The following is a 15,217-nucleotide window of genomic DNA, read 5'->3' as shown; positions in this document are numbered from 1 at the left end:
TGTTATACTTACTGTGTGTTTCAGGCTCCAGTTTAAAAAGTAATCATGCTTAGTACTCTTAAGCTTTCAGAAAGACAAAGTAATAACAAGTAAGAAATTGTTTTAAAATTTTACATATATTTCCTTGGGAAAAGCTGGGAGTGCAAAGCTTTGCACATACACAGTTTGCCAGGAAGACTGGGAAAAATCTTTTCCCCCCAAATCTGGAAACCACTCAAAAAACAGACAACACTGAAACTGTTCTCCTTGGAATGTTTTGGGTTTTTTTTTTTTTTCCTTCATTTTGCCTCTTTTTGTAATGAAACTACCCTGATTTTTAAATGGTATCTAGCTTTTACTTTTCTAGTTTTCAGATTATGTTCTCTAATTCTCTGTGATCCTTCAGTAAGACTTTTTCTGATATTACCCCTTTTCATTTTATTCTCCTTGAGCTAAAAAGTAACATCAATGAAGTTTGCAGGAATGTTTGTATTCACTAAAAATAGTTGTTCTGATTTGCTCAGAAGCTATACACAAGGCAGCACAGAAGAAAACTCCTCAGGAGGGACAAATTGAGTTTTATAGCTTTTTCCCTACAGTAGCAGACAAGCCTTGCATCTGTCCTGTAAAAATCAGGCTCCTGTTCGATAGCCTCCATCTGAAAAAACAAAAGTTCTCCTAAGGGGAGGGCTCTGGAGCCCAGCAAGCCTTACCAGGAATGAAATACTACTGTCAGCTCTTCCTTCAATTTTTCATTTCAAAAGTAACATTATCCCTCTTGGTAAAAACAAAACACAAGGAAAAACTGCAAAGCACGTCTCATACACTATTTCTTCACAACCAGATACCATGTTCTACAAAAATTCTTTGTTATTATTTCTTTTGTTACTGTATTCTTTAAGCTTTCATTTGGAATTTTATTTCCTCTGAGATTTATTTCTGTAAGCTTATTTTTTGGTGAAGGTCCTCTCCTCATATCCAGATCCAAAAATCCAAGAGGTGGGACAATCTAATCTATTAGTACGTCTAATGAACCTACTATTCCTGTAGCACTTTATGGATGAATTAGTGTGCCAGTTTGTCAATATATTGATAGATACCAATTCTTTCCCTTAAATATATTCAGTTGCTTCTACCACCCTGTTTATTAGGCTTCCTTGAACCCTTCTGTACCTGTGACAGTTGAAGTTCTCCTCGATTCTCAGTCTCTTAGAGTTTCAAAATACAATTTTAGACACTGATTCATTAACTTTGACTTTGTGGATATACTGCTGGGTTTGGGGTTTTTTGGTTGGTTTGGGGTGTTTTTTTTAAATCTAGGAAAGAACCTCCATGTTTCACAGTCCATGAAGTTACCTTGATGTAGTATATTTAAACAGATATGAAGACTCTCTTTAACAAAGGGTTTTCAGCATCTGTTCACATGTTAAGGAATATTACACATATGACTGATGATGCATCTCTCTTCCTATGCTGTATAAAAGCAAATACTTGGGGCAGTTAATACAGCTACGCCGCCAGCAGAAGTCAAGACGTTGGTGGGATGGTATCCTCGATGCAAAATCAGAGGTTCCATCTGCAGTACTGCCTGGCCTGAAACAACCACCACCTGCCTCTGCAACAGAATTGCCTACCGTATGCTGAACAAGCCACATTTAACCTCAATGAATGCTGGATATTATGGGGAAACGGACATATAGTCTATCACGTGTTCAGAAAGAGCACGTGAATATTTTTAAAGGTGTTCTGGGTTTTTTTATTCTACATGAGGGTATCACCTTCTGGGCTTCAGCAGTGATCATAGGCATGTGAAAGCATGCACAGAACCAAACATAGCAAAAGATAAATCCTATAATGCCATCATGGCAAGAAGCATAAAGCCATCTTTGGATAATATCAAGCAACCTGCTAGTGTTTGATAAATAATTATCATCTAGGAAGTATTACACAAACCAGGAATATAGACAAAATGTCAGTAAAGATAAGGAGCTAACACTCTGCAAAGACTGTCTTATTTGTTCTGTAAATCTTAAATATTTTTCAGGAATGTGTTTTTTCTAAAGAGAGTAAAGATATCGCAGCTCTAAACATCAATTACTCCGTTCAAACACCGTAAAAGATTACAAGGCCTTTCCAGTAGTGAAATCACAATATATACTATGAATGAGGAATAAAGGAGGTGAAGATAAACAGATTTCATTCTAGCTATGTTGTGCAATACATCTCCATCATCACTGTATCAACCAGAATTTTATCTTTCTGAGTGGTCGACTGCCACTTAATGGCACTGGATAGAACTTTTCAGTCCATTTTATATGTTTATGTGCCTTCTGGCTGTATGTGTTAGAAAGACAGACTTTTGCACTTTGTTGGACACTCAGATATCTGTTTATGAAAATGAAACAGAATTGAAAAAGTCATGTTCAGAATACTATGAGAGAATTTCTATGAGATGGAGGAGGAGTTAATGACATCAAAACTGAGTCGGTACGGTATCAAAGCTATTTTGTATTGTTCCTTAAAGTGCTTTAGGACTTAGGAGGACAATAACATCAGGAAAATAGAAGGCAAAATGCAAGGATTACAACAATATCACTCTGGCTCACCCAGAATGACATCTTTCTATATCTGTTCTCCTTTTTGCTGCTGATTCATAACATGCATTGAGGAGTAACAAATAAACATTTGCTCTGGCTTGGCAGAAAGGGCATAAAGAGTGCAGGAAGTCGGGGCTTGCTGCTCGTATTTCTGATCCCTTTTCAACTTCTCTGGCTGAATGCTTCCATGGAAGTTTGAAAAGTGGCTCCTAATGGTACTAATACAGGGAATGGGAAACAAAATGCTTTTCTTTTACATTTTCTATTTTTTATCTAGGGAATATAAATTAAGTAGCATTCACCATTTTTACACCACTATTTTTACCAATTGTTTTACTAGGATATTAGCATTAAAAGACATGTACAGTAATTGGAGCATGAAACATGGGCATTTATCCAAGATAACAGCTAGTGTTTGAAATAGAAAAACCATCTAAGTACTTTCTCATGGAGATGCAGACTATGAAGCTTGTGTAAAATCCAATCTTTTGGTAAGTGATAGCTCCTGTCTTCTAAGACTCTGAAACAGGACTGTTGCCTTAGCAGGAATCACAGGATCCTCAAAAAGGTCTCTTCAACACCCATTTTTCTGAGGTTAGTTAAAAACTTTGACCTTTTTTTTTTTCCAAATCAAACTGCCCCAAACTCACAGAAACATAGTAAATTTTAGGAGACATTTTTTAAGACCTAAAATGGAACTGACAGTGAGTAAAAACAAGAGATGAGTCTAAGAATATCTAATACCTCTTGGCTAGGAGTCCACCTGAATTCAGATGTCTGGCTCCCCCAGTTCAGACCAGGGCAGTAGAACAGACTATTCCGTATCTCTAGAGCTGTTATAAGTCTGGGTTTGGTCAGCGCTGTTTTATTGCTTTTACTTAATCCAGCCCTATATGCACAAAAAGGGTGGCCCTACCGATTGTCTCCTATGATGTAAAAGCACCTTCTGCCCCTGCGTTATTATTGACTCGCTCAAAGCTCACAGGCTGATTGATCCATACAGAAAGTGCTACTGAGGTTTTCTACTCTCAGCTCAGCCAAGGAGGCTTCCAAGAGTCACACCTTTAGTGCCTTGAGACAGCTTGCGGCAGCTCTCTAATTCTCGTCGAGACCATTTTGATCGTGTTTCGGAGAACGGAAGCGATCCATGGTCAGGTTCGTGGTGTGCAACAGCAGGGATATCTAAGGCTGTGCTGCTGCTCTGATTCATCTCAGATGTCTTGAGGGTGACAACAACAGTACTCTTCACATTGCTTGACGGCACTCACAGCTTACTCTAGCCACACGTCCCACCATGACTTCAGAGCCACAGTATATGAAGCAGATACCGTTGAGGAGCTGTATGCGATCTAAGCTTATGGAGGGCTAGCAACAGAATTAGGGTGACTGTTTAATAAAATGCCTATTTATTTATAACAATTTATAGCACTTAATTATTTGGTGCTGAACTGAACATCTTGTGAAATTTCCCGTATTTCCTATTTTAATGACCATTTGCCTTTGTATATTTAACCAGCATATTTATGGAGATAAATGCAAGAAGATAAGCTAGAGAAATATATGCTGTGTTTATCAACCATACACCTTATTCATTAGCCAACTGTTTGTGATTGACCATGTATTTTTAACTACATCACCTAGTAATGAACCTTCTTCACCAGAATTTATTTTAATATTCCAAATGAAGTTTTAAGCAGCTGCTATTTCTAATAATAGGTATTTTTACTAGCTCTTATTTTCCCCTCATACTATCCTCATTACGGTGGGAGTCAATGTAAGGAAAGCATACGGCTTCTCCAGGTAGAAGTATGTGGTCATGCCCATAACATAATTAAAAGTATTGTTTTCTCAAGTTACAAGACACGTTGCCTTAAAAAATAAGAACAAATATATACATACATCTGGACGCAGACCACCACAACCGAGAATAAATGGAGACAGATAGATACTTCTGACTGGAGACGGTATCCATCCAGAGGGATACAAAAGCACAAAATAGATTTGAGTGGAGAACAGGAGTGAGTACATGTTTACACACATTATTACATACATGGTGAGGTTATAGGTAAATTAATATTTCAGAACTCTGAACAGATTTGGAATTCAGTTTAGTAAAGAAAGAAATAAGCTTAGTTTTATTTTAGCCAAACAGCATTATCCACGCTTAATGACTCTTTCCTTACACTCTAAGTATTTCCATCTACAGAACTGACAGGTCTCTAACAAAACTGGCAGTGAGTACTAGAACTGAAATGATACATCTTCTCTATGACATTGATATTTAGATTATGTAGACAGACATATAGATAAATCTCAGCCCACCATCTTATCTTTGAGGCGAGCAGATCTGCTAGAAAAATAACTGTGCACAGCAAATGTCAAACTATACTATCATACAAAGCTCATATATTTATCATAATGTTTATGAGAAAACCATAAGGAATTGTTACTCTGGTAAGTATTGGTTGGAAATTATTGTCAGGCATAATGCAGTTTCTTAGAGAAGAAAACCATGGCTGAAAATCTTGGTATCCATCCCCCACGCCATAGATACAACTTTACTGTATCTATTCTGCCCTTTGCTCGACTAACAATAAATGCAGGATATACCTCATAAGAATCACAAGAGTATCTGGCTTTTATTTTAATAAAGCCCTTTGGAACATTTCCCAAGCAGAAGAATTGTAAGAGACTGAAACTTCAACAAACACAAGGACTGGCAGGATGCCAGTAAAACAGCAGCAACAACAAAAAAGCACCAGGACAACAGCTGGTTTGATATCAATACCTCAAAACCAAGGAACTGCAAACACCGTTTTTTGGTACCGGTGAAAAGCGCGACCCTCGTGCCTCTTTGTTGTACAACGTTCAAAGTCTTGTAATACTTTCTATCCAAACTCGCCTTCCAAACAAGATCATTTCACCACGTGTATGGTCTTGGTGTACACCTCAACGCCAAACCAAACTGCAACCTTTCAGGGCAGCACGCCGTACCGGGACAGCCGCTACGTCCCTATGCCCTGCCCCAGCCACGGCCACTCCAAAAACACGGGAACGGCAGCAAGTCCACTGACACAGCAGTCTGAATCTGCAACCTGGGAAACGTCTTGCTGTTTAATAGAAAAAGAGCCCGTAACAAGTATACACAAAAACATAGTATTTTCATAGTTTTTGGTCACCCATGAGAGCTTTTAAGTCTTTGGTCCAAGAGATCACAGCATGATATGACAAAAAGAGGTCGCAGCTAAATATTCTGTCAAGCTTCTCTGCAAAACCAAGGACACTCCAATTGGGGCAAATTCAAACCTAGAATTATTGTTCTGGTATTTTAAAGGGTAGTCACAAAGAGTAAAAATGGATCGCATGTTTTTATTTTTCATCGTCAGAAGGTGGTTATAAGATTTATGTAAATATATCAAAGCTGTAAGGACATTATGAAAAAAGCATGGCATTTACCAACATTTAGGGTATAACATAAGAAGCTTCAGCTAATCGATCAGTATCAATCATGTCATATCTACCAGAAACAACATTTTAAAGTTACAACTGGTGATGCACAGCAGACATTCTTATTTCTGCTCCAAAGGGACCTTCCAATTAGTGACAAAACAACTTTTGTAGTAAATTCACTGTCAGACAGATCTGCAGTCTGATAACTGAAAGCATACAAATGAGTCAACAGACCTCTCATTTTTGTGAATAGGGCTGTATTTAAGGTACAACACCATGGTATACATAATACACGGTGTACTAGGCTGCTGTGGATGACAGCATCTAATAAATTTTTAAATATTTTTAATTAGTAGTATTAAAGTTAATATAATTTAAACATGTAAATAAAGATTGCTGCACCTTCAACTGTGTTTAACATAAATGTACATTTATGATAACCAGACTGAACTGCTTGTGGTCTTGATGTAATTTAATCAAAAACTTTTTATTCTTTCACTTCCTGCCCTGGATATGTGGAAGGGGCTCAGGTATCTAATAACATTAGCTCTATTTTGTTGGGAACAACATTAGTGCTTGAAACATTTCAAATTGATTTTTTATAAGCCTGGTACACCAACAGAGGTATCCAGGTCCTCTTGTAAACTGGCAAGCATGTGGTTTTTTGTCAGGAAGCTACAGATGTACCACTGACTAATTTAACAGAATCATACAGAGAACATGCTTAAAATATCACATTTTTTCCATTGCCTGAGTGCTTTTCCTATACCCATACACATAACTAGATTAGATCACAGTGAGGGTACAAGAGCAGCAAAGTCTTGCGGCCATTAGTTTTGCTGTATTAAGTTTAAAAGGATCCATTTTAAATGGTAGATGGGAAAAAACAACCCAAAAATTTGCAAATTCCCTTGACAGGCTGCTGAAAAATATGTACTTTAAGTGACCTACATAAAAGCCTGAGAAAATGGAGTGTATTTTCTTTCCAAAACAACAATACCAGTAGAATACCTCCAAAAGCTTTAAATTTTGCCACTGATAATGGCATGCTCCCAGGCCAAAATTTGCTTGCAAACTCAGAGCATGAGAATTAGCGGACCAAGAGGTGAACTATCAGGAAGATCTTTGATGTCGCTCTGCAACAAAGTGAAAGATTGGGGGGGGGGGGGGGGGCGACCCACAGAAAAACTCCTTGATTTAAGCAACACAGAGATGATGTCGCAAGGCATTACAGGCACTTAACTGACAGCGCGCATCTGAAGAGGCAAGACTGGTTCAATTTTAAACTAGGTCTGCATAACTAGTAATGCCACTCTCTAGGAATAATTATCATGCCGTAATAAAATGTGATGATTTTTTTCACAGTTCATACCTTGAAGCACAAAAGAAAAAGCATCTTTCGACCTTCATTCACATACTGTACACGAGATGCCACAATATATTAGATCATGGGCAAAACTTGGAAAACTAAGTGTTCTGGTAGATCACAAGGTAGAAGGGGTTTCTTATACTGACTTAAGTGTTATCAATCTGTCAAGCAAAATTTGCTTTCTGCCAAGGGTAGAATTTCCTGTTTAAATTTAAATATCTAAAGTATGTTCCTTAAGTCTGAAACAGTCACTCCAGATTCTCCTTAAAATTAATGGGGAAAAAAAATACGCACTTCTATAGGACAATTCATCATACCTGTCTTAAAAACTCATGTAGGAAACACCCTCTAGAGAAGTCAGCTTCTGTCTTCTCATACAGAAGGATCATATGTAGTTAAATCTTAGACAGTATCAGATACCTAAATTAACTAAGCTGAATCTAACTCTAAATGCCTTAGAATTATTAGTCCTTTGATTCTTTCACATCATAATCATTACCCCACAGTGGCTGTCTCAAGGGTCTAACTGGTAAACTCTCATGCAATGAATCAAGGAAGAGATGAAGGTTTCTTCAACGGGATGTTTACAACTGACTACATAAATCTTGTGTTCTCTTCAGCGAGTCAGAAACAAACTACTGCTGTGACCACAAAAGAAAGTGAAACTGTTCATTTGGCACCCTCCGTGGCAATGCACGATAATAAGCCAATTGGAGAAAAACATTTGTAATTTGGGGGAAGGAAAAAGAAATTTAAAGCGTTTTATGTAATACACTATAAACACGTGGGAAGAAGCCAGGCTATCCCTGCATGAAATACAAAAGTTTTTGTTTGAAATCACAAAATACATGAATAAACTTTTATCAGAAAAGACTACAGGGTCAGCGGACAGCAAAGACCTTGCAGCTCTCGCTGCGGTCTCTTCTGCTGAGGAGCCCAAGGTGAGCAGTTACAGTGGTGAGACAAAACCAAGCTATTAATAATGCTGACCAGGTGGAAAAGCTCCCCTTCTTCAGACAGCTTCCTTTAGGAACATTCTTGAACAAGAAATTGTAGCTCTCCTTGAAAAATGAATGTTTTCTCTCTCAATACTCCACAGAGATCATCACCATGTAAATGATTGCAATCTCTATAATTTCTTTCATGATGAAAATCAAGAATGTTGCCTTGATTATTTTGGACAAGAAAAAAAAAAACAAAACAAACAAATCTGAGGCCCTTCTTCAATCTCAAAATATGATGCAATTCTTTTCGACATTTTTATGAACTTCCTAGAATCCACTGACAGTAATAGATTTGGCAAGTATTCTAGGAACATTTTTATTTCATTCTTGAGTGACATTTTAGTGGTTGTAGGTTTTGGTGGAGAATTGATTAGAATTCAGTATTATACAGATACAGTTGATAAAAGCATTAATCAAAGTAGGCCCCACAGAAGCTGTGAACAATAGATGAAGAATCTACACAAAAATATGATGCAAGATAAACAGTATCAAAATCATAAAGAAAATCTCCAAAATAACAGAGAGAAAAGGACATAAAGCAGACATTTATTGAACATAAGGTGACTTAACGGTTTGTGATAGGGATGGAAAGTGTATGTCCAAAAAGGGATGCAAGTATAGTCTGATAAATTTTGAACACTGTATAAAAAGGGTTGTCAGAAACCAAGCATGCTTCGTATTGGTCTCGGGAAGCCTGCATAACATTGTATTAATACTTTGTTAACGTGCATCATGTACAAGCATCTTGTGTGTTAGATCATGAGCATGTTAGGGCCATACCTTGTAGGCACTAAATATGGAGGAGCCATTGCCACTGACCCCAGCCTGCGCTCCTTTATGAAACAAGAACAGTGCTGAAGTTTCCAGACTACAAAGTAATACACCTCTGACTATAATTCAACAAAATAAACTAATAGAAAAGCAATAGTGTTGTTTTCTCTTTCCTCCCCTCTGAAAGGGTGAAATTAAAAGGGGATATTGCGTAGCTAAAAATGGTCACAGCCAGACCAAAAGCAGCAGAAGAAACTAAGAGATACTACTAAATTAGCAGTAATTTCTCAACATCATTGACAATAAAGTTAAAGTCTTTTGTTCTTTAAGCTGGCCTTAGAGGCCAAAAAGGGAATCACAGTAGCTGACCAAAAGCCCTTATATATAATAAGATCAGTGTCTTTCTGTGTATCACAAAAAGCGGTTACTGGAAAGAAGCTTCGTAAAGATGTTCAGTTAAGACTCTAATAGTACTACCCTGTACGGAAGTTATGCTATGCAGAATGCACACAGAAGTGTTTGCCTGGGTACACACACTACAAATGGCTCAACTTCTGACAGTAATTGCAACTGATGCAAGATCAAAGATTTAAAATTAAAAAGACCTAAGACACCAGCCCTTTTGCCCCAAAGGAAAAAGTTCACCTTAGTACTTCAACACTACATATTAATAATCAGTCCTCATAATTTACCATCTTTCTTAGGTCTTCAAATTCAATGTTCTTACCGTACCTCCCACAGTTCGCTCACAAATTTGCTTAAATAGAAGGAATCATTTCATTCTTAACAATAAACTTGGACCAAAAATAAAAGTACAACATTGTGCACGCTTACAAGTACGCATCAATACATTAGCAGCAAAGGAACATATTATTATTATTATCATAATTATTACAAAATGCATGCCTGAAATTGCAAGGATTCAAAAGCATTTTTATTTCAAATCAGTTTTAAAGAGTATGATTTGTCTAACTTGTTATTAGGATTTCTTCAGATGAAAAGAGAAAAATGGATTAATAACAAAGAACATGCTCATTGAAATCTGATTTCTATTATCACAGCTAAGTGGTATTTTCACATGCAAGCTGAAGCTGTGTATTTCGTGATACACAGTCCCCTAACATATTGTCACTCATTCTCTGCTCTTAGTTCTGTTGAATTGAAAATAACGGTGCCTCAAGTAACCATGCAGTATAAAATGCTTCCAGTTAGCAGCCAATTCTCTAACAAGAGAAAGAAATAAATTAATCATTCCTGAACAGTGTTTTCAGCTGAAGAATACGATCCACATAAAACCCCCTTAAACATAATATATACCTGGATTATTATCAGCACTGCTCAGATGACTTTTTTTTTTCCTAAATGACACAGCAATAAAACTCGTAACATGGAATTTCTATTCCACAAAATAATGATATTTTGTAAAAACGCTGAATTCTCTGAATCAGGAAGAACTCCAGCAAATGACAGACATGAAAGAGAGTAAGGAAACAAAAGAAAAGTATCAGGAGCTGCCCCAGGTTCACGGACCCTCAAGGCAGTGCCAGTACTCAAAAATCTTGTATGCTCATCCAGAGGGCTGGGGTTAATTTATCCCCCGAAGTGAAGCTCCCTGTGTGGGACCAGCCTTCTCAAAGCACTGACAGCTCCTGCTCCATCTCCCAGGCCTTTGGGGTCGCAGAGCTACTCCAGAGCCCCCCAGTCCCCCTGAGATGTGGGTTTCCAAGGCTGCCAAACTCTCGCATGAGACTGCAGGGAGTCAGTAATAGGGAACCACCAGTTTGAACAGGGAGTACTAGGGCTTGGTATCTCTTCATACCAGGATAGCCTAGCACTCAAAAAAGCATGGCTAGGAGCACACCCCAATTTATACCCTCCAGGCTTTGTGGCAGACAGCTTTCGTTATAGAGCTGCATTTAATTGGCTTCTCACATATTGCAAACGCACTGGTATTACTAAAAGTTATCAGGTGCCGGGCTGTTGTGATGAAAGACCGAGGACGCCTATTTTAGTTTCCGCCAATTTTCATTTTCTGATGTCAAAAATTTTTTTTGAAAAATGTAGACCAGTTCTCATCAGTAGTGGTGTCATCCTGTTGCTGCCAGAATACCTTTGATTGCTGAATGTGCTGAAAATCAAACACCCGCGGCACGTGTGTTCAGTTATCTTGTTAAGTGCTATACTGAGGCACATGTAACTCTATTAGTACTGTGTGTAGTGCACCTTTTGCTACCCTTTTACGGAAACAGGGACTAGGAGGCAGTACCTTCTAGAAAGCAGGGAGAAGAACTGGGCATCATAAAATTACAAGGGCTGTAACAGCAGGAAATGTAAATGATGGGATGTCATATACGGAAAGCTGAAGCTTCCTGATCAGCTACGGCCAATAGCTACACAGTTGTATTAGCACAACTGCAATCTAACTTTTAGTCTGGACAATAAGATGGTACTAATCCATTTAATTTTTATTTCAAATTGATCTCTTCTATCACAAAATATAAGGAGCTTGTCAAGTAAAAGAATTCATCTTCACAATGCAGTGAGGAAAAAAAATCTATTTTCTTTCCCTAACAATGAAAAATTTGATCTTAAATCATGTGATCATGACAGAGAGTATTTATGAACAACAACAACAAAAAATATAGACATTGGTAAGGGATGCCTGGTGATTTTATTTTTCCCCCAGTCTAATCCTGCATGCAGCTACAAACACCTGTGTCAACTTCCTAGCTAAAATAAGAGTTTTGACACCACACCTCCAATTTTTTTGACCAGAGGACCACTTCTGCATCTTCTTCTTGTCAGTCTTGCAGCAGAGAATACAAGCACGCTACAGTTTCCATTGCATAGCTTTTAGATCCCAGTCTGGGAATCCCTGCCCTACTCTACAGTTGAACAGACAGCTTCAAACCACTCTTTCCTTCAATTGATAAGCTATTTGCAAAAAGACCATCTTTTATTAAGTAATTTATTATTTAGAATTGTTAGGAAAGTTCACACAAACAAAGACAAGCTGACTGGCTGTGTAGCAAACCTCACATTTAGGCTCTCACTAGTCACTATATATGACACATCACCTCAGTCAGCTGGTATCATTTCTACTCTTGGACTGAAGCTTTTCCAAAACCAGTGACAGGAATCATGCTGAAAATACTGTATAATAGGATGCTCAAAATCGTCCTTCTGCATGAGTGCATGACTATTCAAATGACAGATATTCAGTCCACAAATACTGGAGCCAGTAAAATCGTCCCCACAAATGTTTGTGCACAGAAAAGACTGAAACAACATCATGAACAAAGCTGAATCAATTAGCCTTTCAAAAGTCAAATGAATACTCAGAGATCCAACCTCAGTCTCAAGAACTGGACCTTTATCAGGCAAGAAATGTGTATGGCAATGAAATCAAACATAAACAGAAGAAAATTTAAGATTGTCATCCCACTAGCAATATCAGAAACAGTATTGTTACTGAACACCAACAATGCTCGGTACATATAGCTGTGGGAAAGAATAAATGGCCTTTTTGCCTTTCCTTGCGTACTAATGCATTAAGTCTGAGAAGGTCATTTATGTTACCTAGTGTCTTCTCAAAACTCAAGATTTTAATCAGAGTTTACATTTCTGTCAGCCATTGTGTAGCCTTGTTTTTGCAGTTCCTATCATAAAAGATCAAAATACTGCTACTTTGGGGGATGTTAACAAATAAAGAAGTTTATCTAGTGTCAGGTCATTTTGCTGACCAGGTAGGCCCTCTATAATTTTTTTTTAGAGCTTTGCTAATCAATTACCATTAATCTTGACTTGTGTTGCCATGGTCTTTCCTGAGTGAAGCTTACGAATGTGTAGTGGGGTCTGATGGAGATTAATGTGCACAGTAAAACGAGGGGACAAAAATACCTTCAGAAAGGTATGACCTCAGACACAATCCGTCATCGAACCTTATCTGCTTTACTGATTAACAATAAATTAAGAAACATCTCTAACCAATGGTTTCTTTGTTAAAATCAAATCATAATCACTAGCTAAACTGAACACGTAATCAGTGTTACAGTAAATGTATTACACTTACATGTTGTTCAGAACACCCAGCAGAACATCAGCCCGTTTGCTTTCTGCATCAATAAATAATCATGATTTCTCGCAATAAAGAAATTCATTTCTGGAAAGACAAAAAAAACCCAAACAAAACAAAACATGAGGTTAAATGATTGGCAGTTTTTTCAGTAGTCGTGCTCTGGTAATACATGAAAAATTAAAACCTCAGCTGGGAAATTTACAGGAACATGCTACAATTTCATTTAAAAACCTGCATAATTAAATCTTTATTTGTGAATATGAACATGCTATTAGCATTTTATGAGAGTCAAGAATATATTTCATATATAGGTAAAAAGTTACTGGAGCTGCAGGGAGTTTATTATTTCTGTTTTATTTTGTTCTGCCAGGAACAAAGTTTTTGCTTTACAGGAAGCATGCATTCCCAGTTTCAATCAAAAAGACCTTTCACAAATATTCTAAAAGAAAATAGAATCTTGGCCAAAAAAAACCCATTTTTCTTAAGAAAAAGATATCACATTTTCCTTGAATATTAATGGTAGAAGGATTTGAAGGAAATCCTGTAGATTATACCCCAGAGTACCTCTCTTTATCCCTTTTTGATATTTATTAATGAGAATACATGAAGAAAAGAAACAGGTAGGCTGAATAATAGACTCTTACAGTGAAATCAGTTTTACAGCGGAGTAGACTCCCAAGAAAATGCAGAAGTTTTATAGATAGATATAGTAAAATTTATGAGATCCAGTTCATTCCTACTGTTCTGACAGCAGCTTAAGAGAGCTTAATATTTCCTCTAGTAGGAAATAAGACTGATTTTAAAAAATTTTGCCTCTTGCACCTCTAAGCAAATATCTTCTAGTTAGTGTGGTTAGTAAGTTTTATTTCTTCCTTATCCTAAAATATCAAAAAATGGTAAGATTTCCAGTCAGTGTTGTGGAATGTTCCTTGCTGTCAAGAGTGAATTTCAAACATTTTTGGTAAGTGACCATATTCCTGCAGATTCCTGAATTATGAATTTAAACCTCATGACAATAGGCTTGATTTTATTACACACTCTTTGTGACCCCCTGTGAACAAGTCCTCAGCCATCCTACAGAAGAGGATGCTAAATACTGAGAAAAAGATGACTTAGAAGCTTTTAGTAATTCTAAACTTTTCAAGACTGAGAGAAAACACTACTGAGAGTGAGCTGCAGTGAGAGAATCTGTTGGGTTGTCCAGTAAGTCTGCTTAGTATCTAAAGCCTCATCAAATACTTACAAAGAAACAAGTGATGGCACGCAGGTGCTCATGGAATGAGTGCAGGTAGCATGATACAGCTCTCCAGTTTTGTCAGCCCTTCATGGAACAGTGATTCTGACATACTGCATTTATCTAGCCATAAAGAAATACAGACTGGCTGTAAGCACACGCTGCCAAGATTAGCTTGGTTTACAATGTTAGACATACAGATATAGAAACGCAACAGTACGACTTAAGTGATTAGAAACGTCTCAAAAGAGTCACCTTGTTCTGGAAATTTTCAGGCACACATCGATAATCTGGACTTTTAACAAACCTCACCCCCTTTAAGAATTTTCGAGTTAAGCAAATGTTAGAAGCTTAAAAAGGTAGGAAATACAGAGTTACACCTACAGGCTGATAACAGGGTATGCAACTTATTTGTCGCTGATAGTTCAGTCCTGCCAGCTAGCTGGAACGCTGTTTGCTCCTCTCAGAAGGTGCTCAGTGACTCATATGACTTAGCCAATTAAAAGGGGCTAAATTGTGCTCAGTTCCTTGACAACTGTGCACTCAGGACTAGAAAACAGCGTGATAACAAAGCACAAAATTGGAAGCGAAAACATATATTTGAGAAACAAATTATAAAGCCAGCGTTCTGTAGTGGAATATCTTTAAAATATCTCATGTGTGAAAAGCACGTAAGGCTGGCCAGCCTGTGTTGGCAGAAAGCAATCAGAGTGTTCACCTAAAAGGTGCAGTTTT

The 15,217-nt window shown here is 37.5% G+C and overlaps 1 protein-coding gene across 5 annotated transcripts in view; it reads right to left on the bottom strand.

Annotated features, from left to right (window-relative positions):
* LRRC4C (leucine rich repeat containing 4C) overlaps positions 1–15,217 on the bottom strand; it is a 547,931-nt gene that overhangs the window by 315,603 nt on the left and 217,111 nt on the right. For all 5 annotated transcript variants that reach the window (XM_069784680.1, XM_069784679.1, XM_069784682.1 and 2 more), the window contains exon 2: positions 13,243–13,332. The gene's annotated coding sequence lies outside the window, so the exon portion shown is untranslated. The remainder of the gene's footprint in view (positions 1–13,242; positions 13,333–15,217) is intronic.

Source organism: Haliaeetus albicilla, chromosome 5 (assembly GCF_947461875.1).
Source record: "Haliaeetus albicilla chromosome 5, bHalAlb1.1, whole genome shotgun sequence".
Taxonomy (NCBI): domain Eukaryota; kingdom Metazoa; phylum Chordata; class Aves; order Accipitriformes; family Accipitridae; genus Haliaeetus; species Haliaeetus albicilla.
Note: the sequence above shows the minus strand (reverse complement) of the source record. Positions and strands in the feature narration are given on the sequence as shown.